General features: G+C 39.0%; 1 protein-coding gene across 3 annotated transcripts in view; it reads right to left on the reverse strand.

Moving 5' to 3' along the window:
* Tbl1x (transducin beta like 1 X-linked) overlaps positions 1-15,501 on the reverse strand; it is a 174,858-nt gene that overhangs the window by 31,305 nt on the left and 128,052 nt on the right. For all 3 annotated transcript variants that reach the window (XM_021659465.2, XM_021659464.2, XM_060375185.1), the window contains one exon: positions 1,514-1,608. The gene's annotated coding sequence lies outside the window, so the exon portion shown is untranslated. The remainder of the gene's footprint in view (positions 1-1,513; positions 1,609-15,501) is intronic.

The following is a 15,501-nucleotide window of genomic DNA, read 5'->3' on the forward strand; positions in this document are numbered from 1 at the left end:
GAACAAGAACCACCACATTTTAGGAAGTTTTGGATTTACTTCTCTGTTATCAGTGATAGGCATCTTTTTTCTGCTCTGGAAAATGATGTCTTGATAGCAAGTAATCAGGACATGGTTTGCTTCTTTGGTGTATTTATTTTGGGGTAGAGTTTCTGGGCCATATTATCATTTCAGATATGGAATAGTGAAGAACTCTTTAATGTTTTTAAAGCAGCTACTGTGTCTATAAATATTTGGGGATCTTCAAATTTTTTAAATCTTACTATTTTATGTGTAGGGGTGTTTTGCCTGTATGTATGTCTATAAGCCACATGTGTGCCTGGTGCCCACAAGAAAAGAATATCAGATTCCCAGGAACTGGAGTTGAAGATGGTTGTGAGCTGCTATGTGGGTGCTGGGACTCAAGCCTGAGTCCTCCAGAAGAGGTTTATCCTCTAAAACTGATATAGCAAGAATTTCGAAAAGGTGTGTGTGTGTGCAGTGCACATGTAAATCTGTGTATAAAAACTCAAGGTCAGAGATCAACTTCATGTGGAGTTACCAACACAGCTGCCTAACATGGATTTACATGGGTTCTGAGATATGAACTTAGGTCCTTATGCTTGCTTGCAAGGAAAGTATTTTACCAAGTGGGCCATCTCACTGGGCTTTAAGTGTCCCAGTTTGTGTTTTAAAAATTAGAAAGCTCTGTGGGATTTTAGAAGTGGATCAGTTATAAAAGAGACATTAAAAGTACAGATGAATATATAAAATATGCAAATAAAACAAAACTCTAAAATCAAAAGCAACCATTATTTATTTGCTTGCTGGCTTATTATTTCATTAACAGTGTTCAGGATGAAACCTGAGGCTAAATGAATGATAAGCATATGCCCTAGAGATGAGCTGCACCCCTAACTCCAAGGTAAGAACTTCAATTCACATTATTAGCTCTATTTTGGATGCACATTTCAAATGATCAGTTTCGAACACACCACTGTCTGTTGTCTGGTAAATACTGGCCGGTGACTAGATTTCTGAAGAGTCATCTTCATGACTTCCTACAAAATTTCAAAGTCAGCCAGCAAGTCAATCTGCAGACAGACACAAATCATATTCACAAACTAATGAAGTAGAGAATTCACATGTGGGATCCAAATAAAAGCTATACTCCCGTTCCCCACTCTAATAAAAGTTGCAGCTTACTTGAAGCTCATGCTATTGACAAGAAAGATTGAGTTTTGAATGTGTTGTTCTCCTCATAGTAACACTTGGAGAAGTTTATTTTAGCTCAGCCAAGATTCAAAACTGTTAAAGGGTCACCAAAGATGAGACGTAACCATGGAAGCTCTAGTATGCTACTGATGTTCTTTCTATTCTTCCCTCCCTCCTTCAATTGCAGCAGGAATACCCGAAACTTCTTTATTAATATATACTTTGGGAAACAAGTGCAGAGCTTTGCAGAATGCAGGCCTACTTCTCAAATGAACTGTAGGCACAAGGTGAAGGGGCCCTGTGGAAGGAGGCTACTTACCGTCACAGTGAGTGCATGTGTAGACTTCTGGAGCAGTGGGCTACCCAGCATCTGATCACAGACCTTGAGAAATGCCCACAAAGACCAGGATCACCCTGCAAAGAAACAGAAGGATTTGCAAACGAATGTCATAAAAAAAAATCCATGAAGGCATACCCACACCTCACCCCTCCTGTTCCCTTAGGGATACTTCTCATACTGAGGCAAATTTTACACATTTTATTCATTCATCATTTTCCTCTTCACCTTTTAGATGAAGACACAGGTTCTGGATGCAAAGAATAGAAAATGGAACAAGGATTAAAATAGCTGGCCAGGCTATTTTATGCATGTATTTATTATGCATGTAGCAATTCTGACTTGATAAAATCACTACTAGCACAGATTCTGCTACTGCTATTACTTAACAATAATGTCCTAGGAGACACCTTAGTTTTTAGGACAGTGCTTTATGCAACTTACAATGTATGTGTGCACACCCTCACGTAAAGACAATGCAATGAAATTCAGGGACAACTCAGACACTCATGTGTAATATTGACAGTACATCTATCAGCTTGTTAGTATGACAGCAAAGTGTATCACAACTTTGGCTCCTTTAAAAAGTAAAGGTATCCTTAAGTAATGTCAGTTCTCTCCTTCTACTATATGTCACTGGGATAAAACTGAGGCTAGCCACAAGCTGGCTGACGGGTACCTTTATCCTCTCAAATATCTTGCAGGACCCTGAAGTGATTTTGAAGAATCTAGGCTCCTAGGTCATGAAACCATCTTCCTTTACATCATATCAAAAAATTGCTTGAAGGGGCTGCAAAGATGGTTCAGTGGTTAAGAGCACTAGCTACTCCTGAAAAGTCCTTGGGTCCAGTTGCTAGCACCCAGATGGTGAGGTGGCTCATAATTGTCTGTAACTACTGTTCCAGGAGATCTGATACTCTCTGGCAGCTATAGGCATGAAGCATGTGCTAGCACGCACCCACACCCACACCCACATATGCAGAAACACATATACACATAAATGGTGTTTTTATCTGTTACTTTTTCATTAACTAGGAATACAAATCATCTAATGAGCAGATGCCCGAAGAGATGTACTCTATCCTTGCAAAATTTCTTTAATTGTGAATGAATATAGCTTCCTTCCTACAGTTTAAATTATCCAAAACAATCAGAAAAAATGCAAGCATTAAGGAAACTGAACTCCTGTCTCTCAAGTTCTTTTTCATCTTGAGCAACAGCTAAAAGGTGAGGGTTAATTGTAACTCAAAGCCAGCAGTGAAGTTGTAAGGGAAAGTGCTGCTTATTACCATCATAAACTGTTTTCAAGAAATTCAAGCAAATCATTCCTACAGAGTCATGTTCATAGTTCTGTTGTTTAAAAGAAGAAAATGAAAGAATTTTGACAGACAAGTTCACAGGCCTACAAGTTTCATTCATACATATTAAAAAGAAAGGAAGGAGGAAATCATAAGGATTTTAAAAATAAGAACAAGGCTCATACAAAATTCACCTACAAAAATCTCTGAATGGAAATTAAAAGGTACTAAATCAGAAAAAAAAAGCACAAAGGAATATTTTTATAAAACAAAACCAAATTTTGTTATGAAAAAAAAAATCCATTGAGAAAGAGGGGCCAGAGAGATGGCTCCATCGTTAGTACTGTGCGGCATACTGCATGCTCAGAGGACTGAGGTCAGGTCTCAGCACCCACTTGGCAGCTCCAAGGAACTATCTGTAACTCTCTTTCCTGAGAACACTGGCTTCCTCAAGTAGTCAGGTACTTGATACCTATACTATGGACATTCAGGCAAACACTCATATACATCAAATAAAATTAATCTTTAAAGAAAAAATGTGATGGAAAAAGGACAAAATTCTTCAAGAAAAGCTGAAGGGGAAGCAAACGTCTGCTCAGGGTAAGCTGTAAATTATGGGGTTGGGGGAGGATAAGTCTTATGATGAAATAGCTAAATGCCAAAAAGTATCAAAATATAAGCAGCTGTTACCACAATAAGCTCCAAATTGCCTGTAAATTAAAAGATTAAACCCCATCATATTCAATAAGCAATTAATATACTAACAGTTCCTATTACAAGCTGTTCAGAAAAAACTTTAGAACTAAATTTCTATTTTCCTTGATCCAAAACAGATGGTAACTCACAAATCAGAGTTTCAAAACTGAAGACTATCTTTTATATATGTTGTGAAACTCTGTGAGCCTAATTGACTTTATCATCTGTGTGTGATCAACACACACACACACACACACACACACAAACACAAAGGGGAATTTATGACTTTGCTTAGTAAAATTCTTTTGGTTATACCTACCAAAAATAATTAGTTTTTTGCTGAAAACAATACATTAAAATGAGAATCCAATCCTTTTATAGCTACTTTAGACTGATTTCCCCACGATTAGTACCTACGACAAAACCATCAACCATACTTCATATTCTCAGGCTAGGGAGATGGCTCAGTGAGTACAGTGTTTGCTTTGTAAGCATGAGGACCTGAATCCAGATCCTCAGAACCCATATAAAACCTGGACATGGCAGTGAACATCTGTAACCCCAGTGCTGCTGGGTAAGGACAAGATCACTGGAGCTCACTGGCCAAACAGTCCAGGCAATCCCTGAGCTCTAGGCTCAGTATGTTTGCCTTGGTCATGGCTTTTTATTAGAATAATAGAAAAATAACTAAGAGACTCACTGTATTTTTACTATCTAGCTGATTCCCTAAGTTGAACACAGAATTCTTGAGGTATAAGTTATCTTACCCTTCATTTCCTTCTGTCATGTTATCCAAAGCATGAATTTTTATGTATCTTGCCAATAGGAAGAATGCCATCCCACATTGATTCTTGCATTCTAGACTGCACATACAGTATGTACAGTAAATGTAATGTAAAGGGAGGGGGGAGGGAGAGTGGGAGGGGGGGTAGACCATTTATGGTCACAGAGCACTGCAGTAGCTGATAACACACATTAACACAGCAATTACACAATCTCCCTGCCACATTTGTTTTCTTCCTGTCTGTCTTTATTGCAAAATACCAGAAGGAAGTAAAATATTTTCACAAGGATACTAGAGTTCAGAAAGATTTCTTTGGGATTCTTCCTGTGTGGGTCGAAATCCAAGAACTTGCACATGCTCAACAAGTTCTCTACCACTAAGCAACATCCCTACTACGTTCCACTTTTCTTTTGAGACAGCATCTCATTAAATTAATGATGCAGACTTGCCTTGAAAATGATACCCTTCTGTTTCAGCCTTCTCAATGCTGGGCTACAGGATTTAAAGTAGGTATTTCTTCTAACACCCCTGATGTTAAATCTCAGTACATTAATGTCCCATTTGAGTGCTCATAAGCCAGCATTCACCTACTTTTCTATGCTCTAACTCTTCATGTAATTACTGTTGAAAAGACACACAGATGCAGCCAAATGTCCAAACTTAAGGTCCATTCTAAAGTCAAACGGGTAGGTTTCTCCATTCTCACTTTGCTCTAAACCTTGTTCATAACTTTACAGTGCTTCAGAACAGCTGTACACAGCTGAAAAAAATACTTTAAAGAATTTTAATTTTAATTTAGTTAGTTGTTTTGAGTCAGGGATGTTACATGTTACAGGCTGGCCTTGAATTAACAATCATGCTGTCTCAAGCTCTTGATACTGGGGCTACAGGCAAACACTAGGACTGTAGGGACTTTTTGATAAGCACTGGGACCAGATGCTAACTCTGGAACCACAAGTGAATGAATGGGCTAGGACTAAACATGAGTGGAATGGTTGTGGGCAAGAGCTGAGATCACAAATGAGTGCTCCGAAGAGTACCTGGGATTACAAATCAGTGCTGAGATTAAGAGTGAGCTCTGGGACCACAGGGATCATTGGCTACCACTGGGATTTCAGGTGAAGGTACTGAATGCACAGCAAGCTATGGGATTAAGGGCTTGCACCAAAACACTTAGTCCAACAAAAGCCCAAGCATAAATTTGTTAGCACTTGCACTTGTGTGCGTGTGTGCCTGCATTCACGTACATGTGCCTTGTGCATACGCCACAAGTTGACATTGGGTGACTTTCTTGATTACTCTGCACCTTATTTACTGAGGCAGTCCCTTACTGAACTAAGAGCTCACCTGTTGATCCAATCTAACCAGATAACTTGCTCCAGGGACCCTCTTGCCGCCTATGCAAGGCTTATAGTTAGACTTGTAAGTAGGTTCTCGGGCCCCAAAGTGTGGTCCTCATGCTTTTACAGTAAGTGGTTCATCCACTGAGCCGTGTTTGATCTCACAGAACTTTTAATATGCCTTTAAGAAATAATATAGATAAGCAGTAAACGATATCTAAAAGTGTGTTCTGCAAAGGCAGTCATTTTTAGAGGATTGCTTCTTAGCCTGTAAGAAGGGTGTTAGTCATTTAAAGAGTTCTCTTTAAAAATTATGTCAAATTTCAAAATATTTTCCTCACAAGAGGAAATAGTTCCTTCAAGATTCATTTACCACAATACAACATGAACATCCCAATTCAAGCTCCATATCACTAAATATACTCCAGAATCCTTAAGACTGTTTTTTTTTTATTTTAGCTGAAGTGAAATAAAATTAATTACTTTGAAAATGTCCAGTTTGGTGGTATTTAGTACCACGACATCTTAAGGAACTACCACCCACAAAACACTTTCATCATACTAAAGGAAAACTTTCCATCCATTCACAATTAATCCCACTCCTCCTCTTGGGAGTATCAGAACTGCTCGTTGGATTTGCCTACTCCGCACAGTTCATAAATATGCATCACACAGTGGCCGTCTGTGTCTGGCTCCTCTCAGTGACTGTATTTCTTTTGATGGCCACGCACCATGTTGTTAGTGTTGAGTGATTTCCCATCTAGGGGCAATCAGGCAATGTTAGGAGAGAACCGGTGGAGGCGAGCCCCAGAAGAGTAAGAGAGACTCTTAATTTTTGAAACAGGAACGAAAGTACACATGCATACACACTTTCAAAGTCCGCACGTTCTCTAAAGTGTGTGTGGGGGGCAATATGGAATTCCCAATAGGTTCTGCAAGCCTGAAATTTTATGACAGTATTTGACTGCAACAAAAGTATGCCGAGATGCTAATGGCTTAAAAAATAAGTATAATAATAGTGCCAAGAAGTAGGGCAGGTCTCCATGAACCTTTATCCACTGGGAATTAAAATCAGGTCACCACCCTCAATTTTCTTTTTACTCTTAAAAATATGACAATGGGCACAGGAAGGTGAAAATGACAGTATCTGAATTGTTTCCTCAGATTACCTTTTTGTTTTGTTTTTGAAATTTGATTACTCTTCCTTCAGACCATAGCTTCTTAAACTGTAGTTATGAACCCAGATGGTGTCATGTAACCAAATGGAGGGCTACCAAAAACATGGCAATAGTTCGGGTTTCTGAATGCAAAATGAAGAATCAATTCAAAGTCAAACTTGTACAAATATAAGGAACTCCCAGTAGGGCTTGCTCAAGCTGCTTGTGTGTAACCTCACTGCAGCCTTGGTTCTTGGTTGAATATACAATACATGAACTGCCCATGTCATCAGTACATGCTCAGATTTTAGACTGCTATATGTTATGAACTGCAGTGCTTTTCTGAGGTACACAGACTTCTGCTCTTACAGAAACAGCACAATTTAATTGTGAAAAGTAAGGAGTTTATATTTTCCTTCATAATTCTCCAAGATGCTAATATCAAGTTAGTGTATCTTATGGATGTCTGATCTTTTTTTAAATTTTTTATTTAACTTTTATTAATTACACTTTATTCCTTTTGTATCCCCCCATAAGCCCTTCCCTCCTCCCCTCCCGGTCCCACCCTCCCTCCCCCCCTTTCTGCATGCATGCCTCTCCCCAAGTCCACTGACAGGGGAGGTCCTCCTCTCCTTCTTTCTGATTTTTTTTTTTTTCTTCTCAATGTAGTTTATTCAGGAACCTTGAACAATCTTCTGACCCTGGGGAAAGCCGTTGGTTGAGTTTCTTCTCTCTCCCTCATTTTCATGTGCATTGTATGTGTGTGTATACGCACGTTTGACTGTATGTGTGGAGCACCACGGTAGATGCCAGCAATTATCCTTGATTTCTCCTTGACTGTACTAACTGAAGCAGGGTCTCAAATCAAATCACTGATTCGGCCTGTCTTGCTAACCAGCTTGCCCTGGGAAATCTCAGGATGGAATTATTACAGGTAGGGATCTAAAGTCAAATCCTCACACTTGCCCGGCAAGTGCTTTGAACACTGAGCTATCTCCCAAGATCTGACATCAGTTTAATAATAATAATAATAATAATAATAATAATAATAATAATAATAATACGTTGGCTTAGGAATAAGATAGAATTTCCAAACATTTCTGAATTGCCCTTAAATATTTCGTGCTATGTATTTATACAAAGTGACATTCTTGACACTGCGGATAATAAATTCAGATTATTGATCAACTGTGAAAGGCACTGAAAATACTCTACATCCTACCACATCATAATTCTTTATGTAAAAACAAGCACATCCATCTCATTAGCTTGCAAATCTGCTTTCATGTAAATGACAAAGTTATACCAAAAAACTGTTTTGAATTTTTTTATGATTTATCATCAGTAAATGTCTTAAATTTCCTATACATGCAGAATTCTGTATATATACTTGGGCAAAAATGTTTCATAAGTAGAAAAATAACAAAAGAAGCCTTGATTTCAGCAGTGTTTTTTTTCCCCATTATTGTACATAATTGTCCCATATTTATATGGATTTCTGAAGACACAATATTCAAGGAATCCCTTCCTTTTTTTTTTCCCTTTGAGACAGGGTTTCTCTGTGTAACCTTGGCTGTCCTGGACTCACTCTGTAGACGAGGCTGGCCTTGAACTTAGAGATCCACCTGTCCACCTCCCTGAGTGCTGGGATTAAAAGTGTGTGTCACCATACCAGGCAGATCCCTTTAAAAAATTTTTAATTTATATATTCACTTCACGACCTGATTGTAGGCCCTTTCTTCCTTTCTTCTACTCCCCTCCCTCCACTTGTCCTCAGAAAAGGGGAGCCCACCCAACCCATCTCAGCACATCAAGTCATATCAGGACTGAGCTCATGATCATCTACTGAGGCTGGACAAGGCAGCCCCATTAGGGGGAAGTGACAGAAAGCAGTCCACATCAGAGACAGCACCCTAAAAATAGACTTATATTTATGGCAATGCCTTTCTTAACAAAAACTTTAATGTTGTACACAAATTCTGAGGGCCTAAACTTAATGTCCTTTAAAAACTGAGCCTATACAGCATGAACATAATAAATAGCTATAAATTTAAGCCAAGGAACATTGAAGAAAATTTAATTTAAAATTAGTATAGGTAAAATTATAAAAATAGTGCTGTTCTATGTCTACAAGCTGAAGTGGAGTCTGAGTGTTTTAGGAGGCAGAGGTAACATTTTAATCACGTTATCTGCAGATGGCATTCTTAACTTATGATATCAAATTTCCCTTAACATGTGAAAGAAATTCTACAGAATATGATGGGGCTTGAGCAATGTTTGATATATATTTCAGATATAGGGAAAATGGGGACTGGAGGGATGGCTCAGCAGTTAAGAGCACTGGCTGTTTTTCCACAGGACTTAGGTTCGATTCATAGAACCTATATGATGGTTCACAACTATGAGTAACTTCAAGTTACTGGTATGTCTGTAGTGCTCAAAATATATGTAAAGGAGAAGCAAAAAAAACATCCAAACAAATAAAAATAAAGATTTTTGAAAAATATTTAAGCTTTCTGGAGTTAGCAGATACTCAACCAACTGCTGCTGAGCACTTGCCACAAGTGTTCAATGTTCTACATATTACCTACAAATGAACAAATACTTTCTTGGCAACCCAAGTCTACATGGTATAAAAAGTCAATGCCAAGTTTAAAACATATGAAAACATAAATGCAGAATTTCCCAGCATTGTCTTCCAATTTGGGTTAGTATTCACAAAAAAAGAAAATAGTTGTACAGATTTTAGTATGTTTATCCTATATTATATGCCTAATATCCACTTATAAGTGAGTATTTACCATATGTGCCTTTCTGCTTCTGTGATACCTCATTCAAGATGAAATCAGGCAAATTTCATAATTTCCTTGTTTTGAATTGCAGAGTAGTATTCCATTGTGTAAATATACCACAATTTCTGTATCCATTCCTCAACTGAAGGACATCTGGGTTGTTTTCAGATTTTAGTTATTATGAATAAAACTGCTACTAACATAATTGAGTAAATGTCCATGTTGTATACTTGAGCATATTTTGGATATATGCCTAAGAGAGACATAGCTGGATCTTGAGGAAGCACTATTCCTAATTGTCTAAGAAAGTGCCAGATTGATTTACAAAGTGGTTGTACAAGTTTACATTCCCACCAGCAAAGCAGGAGGGTTCCCCTTTCTCCACATCCTCACCAGCATGTGTTGTCACTTGAGTTATTCATCTTAGCCATTCTGATGGGTGTACAACTAAAGAAGCTAAGTAAGAAGGAGGAGCCTGGGTAAGATACTCAATTCTCATTCAGAAAGGCAAATGGGATAGACCTTGGAAAATGGAGAAAACAGGGAACAGGACAGGAGCATACCACAGAGGGCCTCTGAAAGACTCTACCCAGCAGGGTATTGAAACATATGCTGAGATTCATAGCCAAACTTTGGGAAGAGTGGAGGGAATCTTATGAAAGAAGGGGGAAGATAGAAAGACCTGGAGGGGACTGGAGCTCCACAAGGAGAACAGAACCCAAAAATCTGGGCACAGGGGTCTTTTCTGAGACTGACACTCCAACCAAAGACAATGCATGGAGATTACCTAGAACCACTGCACAGATGTAGGCCATGGCAGATCAGTCTCCAATAAGGTTCCCTAGTAAGGGGAACAGGGGCTCTCTGTGACATTAACTCTGTGGCTGGCTCTTTGATTACCTCCCCCTGAGTTGGGGAGCGGAGCAGCCTTACCAGTCCACAAAGGAGGACAATGCAGCCAGTCCTGATAAGTCCTTATAGGCTAGGGTCAGATGGAACAGGAGGAGGACCTCACCTATCAGTGAATTGGGGTAGGGGCATGGGAGAAGAAGAGGGAGGGAGGGCAGGATTGGGAGGGGATGAGGGACGGGGTTACAGCTGGGATACAAAGTGAATAAATTGTAATAAATAAAAAAAATTAAAAAGAAACTAGTTAAATACAGAAGTCAATAGTCTGTGACTGTAACATATATACAAATGAAATATGTGGCAATAGTTATGGACAAGAGATAAATATTGTGAAGTTCTAACATGATACATAATGTATCACCAGACAGAGGATGATAAAGTTATGGCTATAAACACTAGGACCACACAGCAAAAGAGAAAGATAGAGCGAGCATGCTAATCAAAGGAAAGGATTGTAAAAATACCTAATTCCTAACAGTATGGAGGAATAAAGCAGGGAAGTGGTAAAGAAATGCATAAAATGTAGTACAAATACAAAATGAATGCCAGTATTACAAGGTATATTGAAATAATACAACTGGATGATAACAAGCCAGGTTCCATTTATGTTGCCTATAGCAAACATAGTGTGTATATGTGTATATGTATTCTACTAGTGCATATATTATATATGGTACTGATTTATATTAGGATTATTATGATCATATCACTGAGAATCTTCATAATCAGCTATATTCACATATATTATATCAAGAAATCCACATACATTCATTTTATCCTATGTGGTAGTTAGTATTAATTTTTAGCTTGACAGATTCTAGAGCCATCTGGGAGAAAAGCCTCCAGGCATACCTCTGAGGGATTATCCGGCCTCTGAGCATGCCTGTAATAAGTGATGTTGACCAGGTTATCTGAAGTAGGGAAGGCCCATTATGAAAGTGAGTGGCATCATTTCCTGGGCTGTGGTCTTGGACTGTATAAAAATGGAGAATGCTACCTGATCTCTCAGGTTCCTAACTGTACATGAAAAGTAACCAATGGATCCAAATTCCCATGGCTTTAATTTTCCTATCATGATGGACTTTGAACTTTGAGTCAGAAAATGCCTTTGCCCCTTCAAGTTGCTTTCAAAAATATTTTTATTATATATTTATGAATGTTTTGCCCCTTACATGTATGTCTGTGCATCACATGCATGCCTGCCTGGAGCCCTCAGAGGTCAAAAGAGGGTATTAAATCCCCTAAATATGGAGTTACAGGCAGTTATGAGCCATCATGTAGGTGCTCGGACCTGAACTTGGGTCTCATGGAAGAGAAGCAGTGCTCCTAACTGCAGACCCATCTCCACAGAACCTCCCTCAAGTTGTGTTTTTTCAGAGCTTTTTTTTTTTTAACCACAGCAATAGTATTTATAATCTCAGCACTCTTACACTGAGACAGGAGGACCCCTGGAATCTTATAAACTAAGTAGCCTACAGAAAGATACAATAAACAAGAGACCCTGTCTTAAACAAGATAGAAGATAAAGACCCACATCTGATGTTATCTACACACCACCATATACGTATCCTGGCATGCACATGTACCTGCTCTCTCACATACATGCATGAACACACACAAATAATAAAGACAAAGACAACATAAAAGACGATATGTAAACTGAGTATTGTGGTACATACCTGTAATCCCAAGACCTGTGAGGGTGAGACAGGAGGATCAAGAGCTTGGGACCAGTCTTGGCTACACGGCAATATTGTCTCTTTTTTTAAAAAAAATGAGGGCCTGGTTTGGTGGCTCACGCCTAAAATCCAAGCATTTAAGAGGCAAAGCAGGCGGATCTCTATGGTTGCTAAGTGAATGTTACATCATTCGGGGACAATACTCTACTGCAAGAAGACTGAACAATGACTCAGCCACCAGGCTTCTCAAGGAGCACAATGGCACCACACTAGACATTTGAGAAATTCATTTTCCTCATTTTCAAGGGAATAATTCAGGCATCCATAGACTCTGCTGGTGAGGATAATGGTAGGAGATGAAGAGGGCAGGAGATCAGAACACACATAAAACTGCCATGTTCTCTACCATGTACTTCTATTGTGAGTGATGTTCTCATTTTTCTTAATCAAAGATGATGATGTTCTGTATTTTTCAAGTTATGCACCTCAGCTAGGCTTAATAAAGTGATTGGTTCATATTATAGACATCTAGCAACAAAAAAGCAGACAGAGAGCCCATAACATAGTCAATGTAGGCAAAAAAATACATCTTATTAGGCTACTGCTCTCATCAACTTTTTGTCACAGTGACAAAATACCTAAGCTAATCAACTTATAAAGAAGAAAGGTTTCTCTAGCTCATGGTTGCTGTCTTTGGACCTGTTGGGGAGTAGCATTCAATGGTGTAAAAGGAGTTCACCTCATAAAATACAGGGACAGAAAGGGGTTGAGGTCCTAATATTCCTTTCAAGTGCACACCACCAGTGACTCAACTTCTTCAAAGTAAAGCCCACCTCTTTTAGGTTCCACGACCCCTTCAGTAGCATCATGAGCTGGAAAACATTTAATACAAGGGCTAGGGGGGGACATTTAAACCTCAAACTATGACAGCTACTGCATTTACTATAATCCGCCATGGTTTATCTTAAGTGTCAACTTGATTGCACTGAGCCACCTGGAAGATTAATGAGGCACATCTTTTGGATGTGTTTCTGAGGATATTTCCAGACAAGAGTTTAATCATGAGGGCTCTGATGGTTTGATCCTTTCTTGTCATGAAGACATTACTAGGAAGTGGTAGGAGTTGAAAGCTGGGGCATATTTGGAGTAAAAAGGTAACATGGCATCTTACCCTGGCCCTTTCCTGCTGTGACAGGAACTGCTCTTCCATGCCACATGCTCCCCTTACCATAAGGTTCTGCCCAAGCACATGGGGCCAAGGGATGTGGATAGAACTCTCTGAAACCATAACCAAAGTAAACCTTCCTTCTTGTAAATCAATCCTGTCAGGTATTTTATCATAGTTTAATTTATGAAATGAATTTAACCTATATATACGCAACACGGTGGAAGAAGTTGCAGAAAGACAGATCAGGGGCCAGAACATTGCTACATACAAAATCAAAGAGCAAGTATTATAGATGTTGTGATTATGGTATCAGGGCAAGTAGGAGCAGAGAAGCAGCCAATAAGAAGCAAATGGACAGGTGAGGATGTATTCCTAGACATTTTTATCTACAAAGACAAACCATGACTGAGTGGTCCTACAGGCAATAGTTTTCTTGACCTCTACCTAGAAGTGATATCACCATGACCTGGTTAATCAGTGTACTGCAAACACATGGAAAGTCAAAACAGATAACCTACCACCATCACCAGGGTGAACTCAGGCATTGCATATTCTGTCTGGAGAGTTTATTACTCCATGTGATGGAGAGTGCACATCACTCTAGGGCAACAAAGGTCTGCTTTCTGTCACTGAGAAACATATCAGTGGAGTGGGGAGGAACACAAGATGGGTCATGGTCCCAGATTCTGGCCCTGGGATCTGCACCTTAGGAATACCAAACCTTGTGTTTTGATGAGGCTTTGAGGACATGGGCACAAACAGCCCTGCAAAAAGCTTCCAGCTATTCTGAAGACAAATATTTTTCAGTTCCTAACATAAACATTCAGATATTTTTGCAAGAACTAATCCCTCAGTGCCCTTTCTTACTGTCTGGTGTTGCTAACTGGAATTGACTCTGTGTGGAAAACACTAAACCAGTGCAAAAAAAAAAAAAAAAAAAAGGCAGGATTCCTCCTCCTTCCCCAGCAAAAAACATGCAGTATGGCTTTTTCAGACATGCCAGTGATATGGTTCCTGGTCCATATCAAAGAGCAAGTATTATAGATGTTGTGATTATGGTATCAGGGCAAGTAGGAGCAGGAACCTATTGCATATTGCCTTTGTTGTGAATGAAGAACAGAGATACCAACGAATTCCCAGAAGTGGCAGATAAAAAGAACATGGTTTACAGTGCGAGACCACTGGGAAAACAAACACTTCACATAAATCAAGAAAGCTGTCACTTAAATAAAAGTCATGATCATCACGATGAAGCAGCTGGCATGAATCATGAGGTGCCAGGTATTATGAATGCTGTATATGAATGCTGTATATTAACAGTATAGGCCATGTGAGACAATAGATCCAACCTAGCTAGGGTAAAGATAATTGCCACACAAGCCTGATACCTGAGTTCAATTTGCAAGACCTAGTTTGGAAGAAGAGTATTGACCCCTGTGAATTATTTTTTGACTTCTATTTCCACACTATGGCACATTCACACCCATACTCATACATCAGGCACTTGTGTTTACTCTTACACACGTCAGTCTCTCTCTCTCTCTCTCTCTCTCTCTCTCTCTCTCTCTCTCTCTCTCTCTCTCCCCTCCTTCCTCCTAACAATAATACATAAAAATTTTTATTAAAAAGACAAAATCTAAAAGAGTAGCAGGGCCAAATATAACATCTTTTAAAAAATAAGTTTTGTTTTCATCTAAGAGAATCAAAGAAGCTAAAAAAGGGGTTAAATATTTTTTAAATGCCTGTACATTTAAGGTCTTTCTCAGTAGGGGAGCAGCATTCTCATATCCTATCATCACTGCTGTTAACCTTTTAGGAGTACTAGTCTGAATATGCAGTACTGAAGCCCACACAAACGCAACGAACTTTATTTGAATGGATCAACAATGTGCCAAATACCATGTGCTACAAAGATACTCAGAAACAGAGACATAATCTCACATTAAGACTTTCAGAAAAATCTGACAACCAGAATCATACCCAAGGAAGCCTGAACGTAGGTCACTGACATAACAAACTCTCTCAAGAGGAGTTCATTTCCAAGGGGAAGCTGTCATAAGATGAGCAGCAAAATTCCTCATGAAAACTGGTTGTCTTGTAGGAAATAATCAAGTTTGCTGTACTGATGAATGGGCACAGGGCTTTCA

Source organism: Meriones unguiculatus, chromosome X (assembly GCF_030254825.1).
Source record: "Meriones unguiculatus strain TT.TT164.6M chromosome X, Bangor_MerUng_6.1, whole genome shotgun sequence".
In the NCBI taxonomy this organism is placed as follows: Eukaryota; Metazoa; Chordata; class Mammalia; order Rodentia; family Muridae; genus Meriones; species Meriones unguiculatus.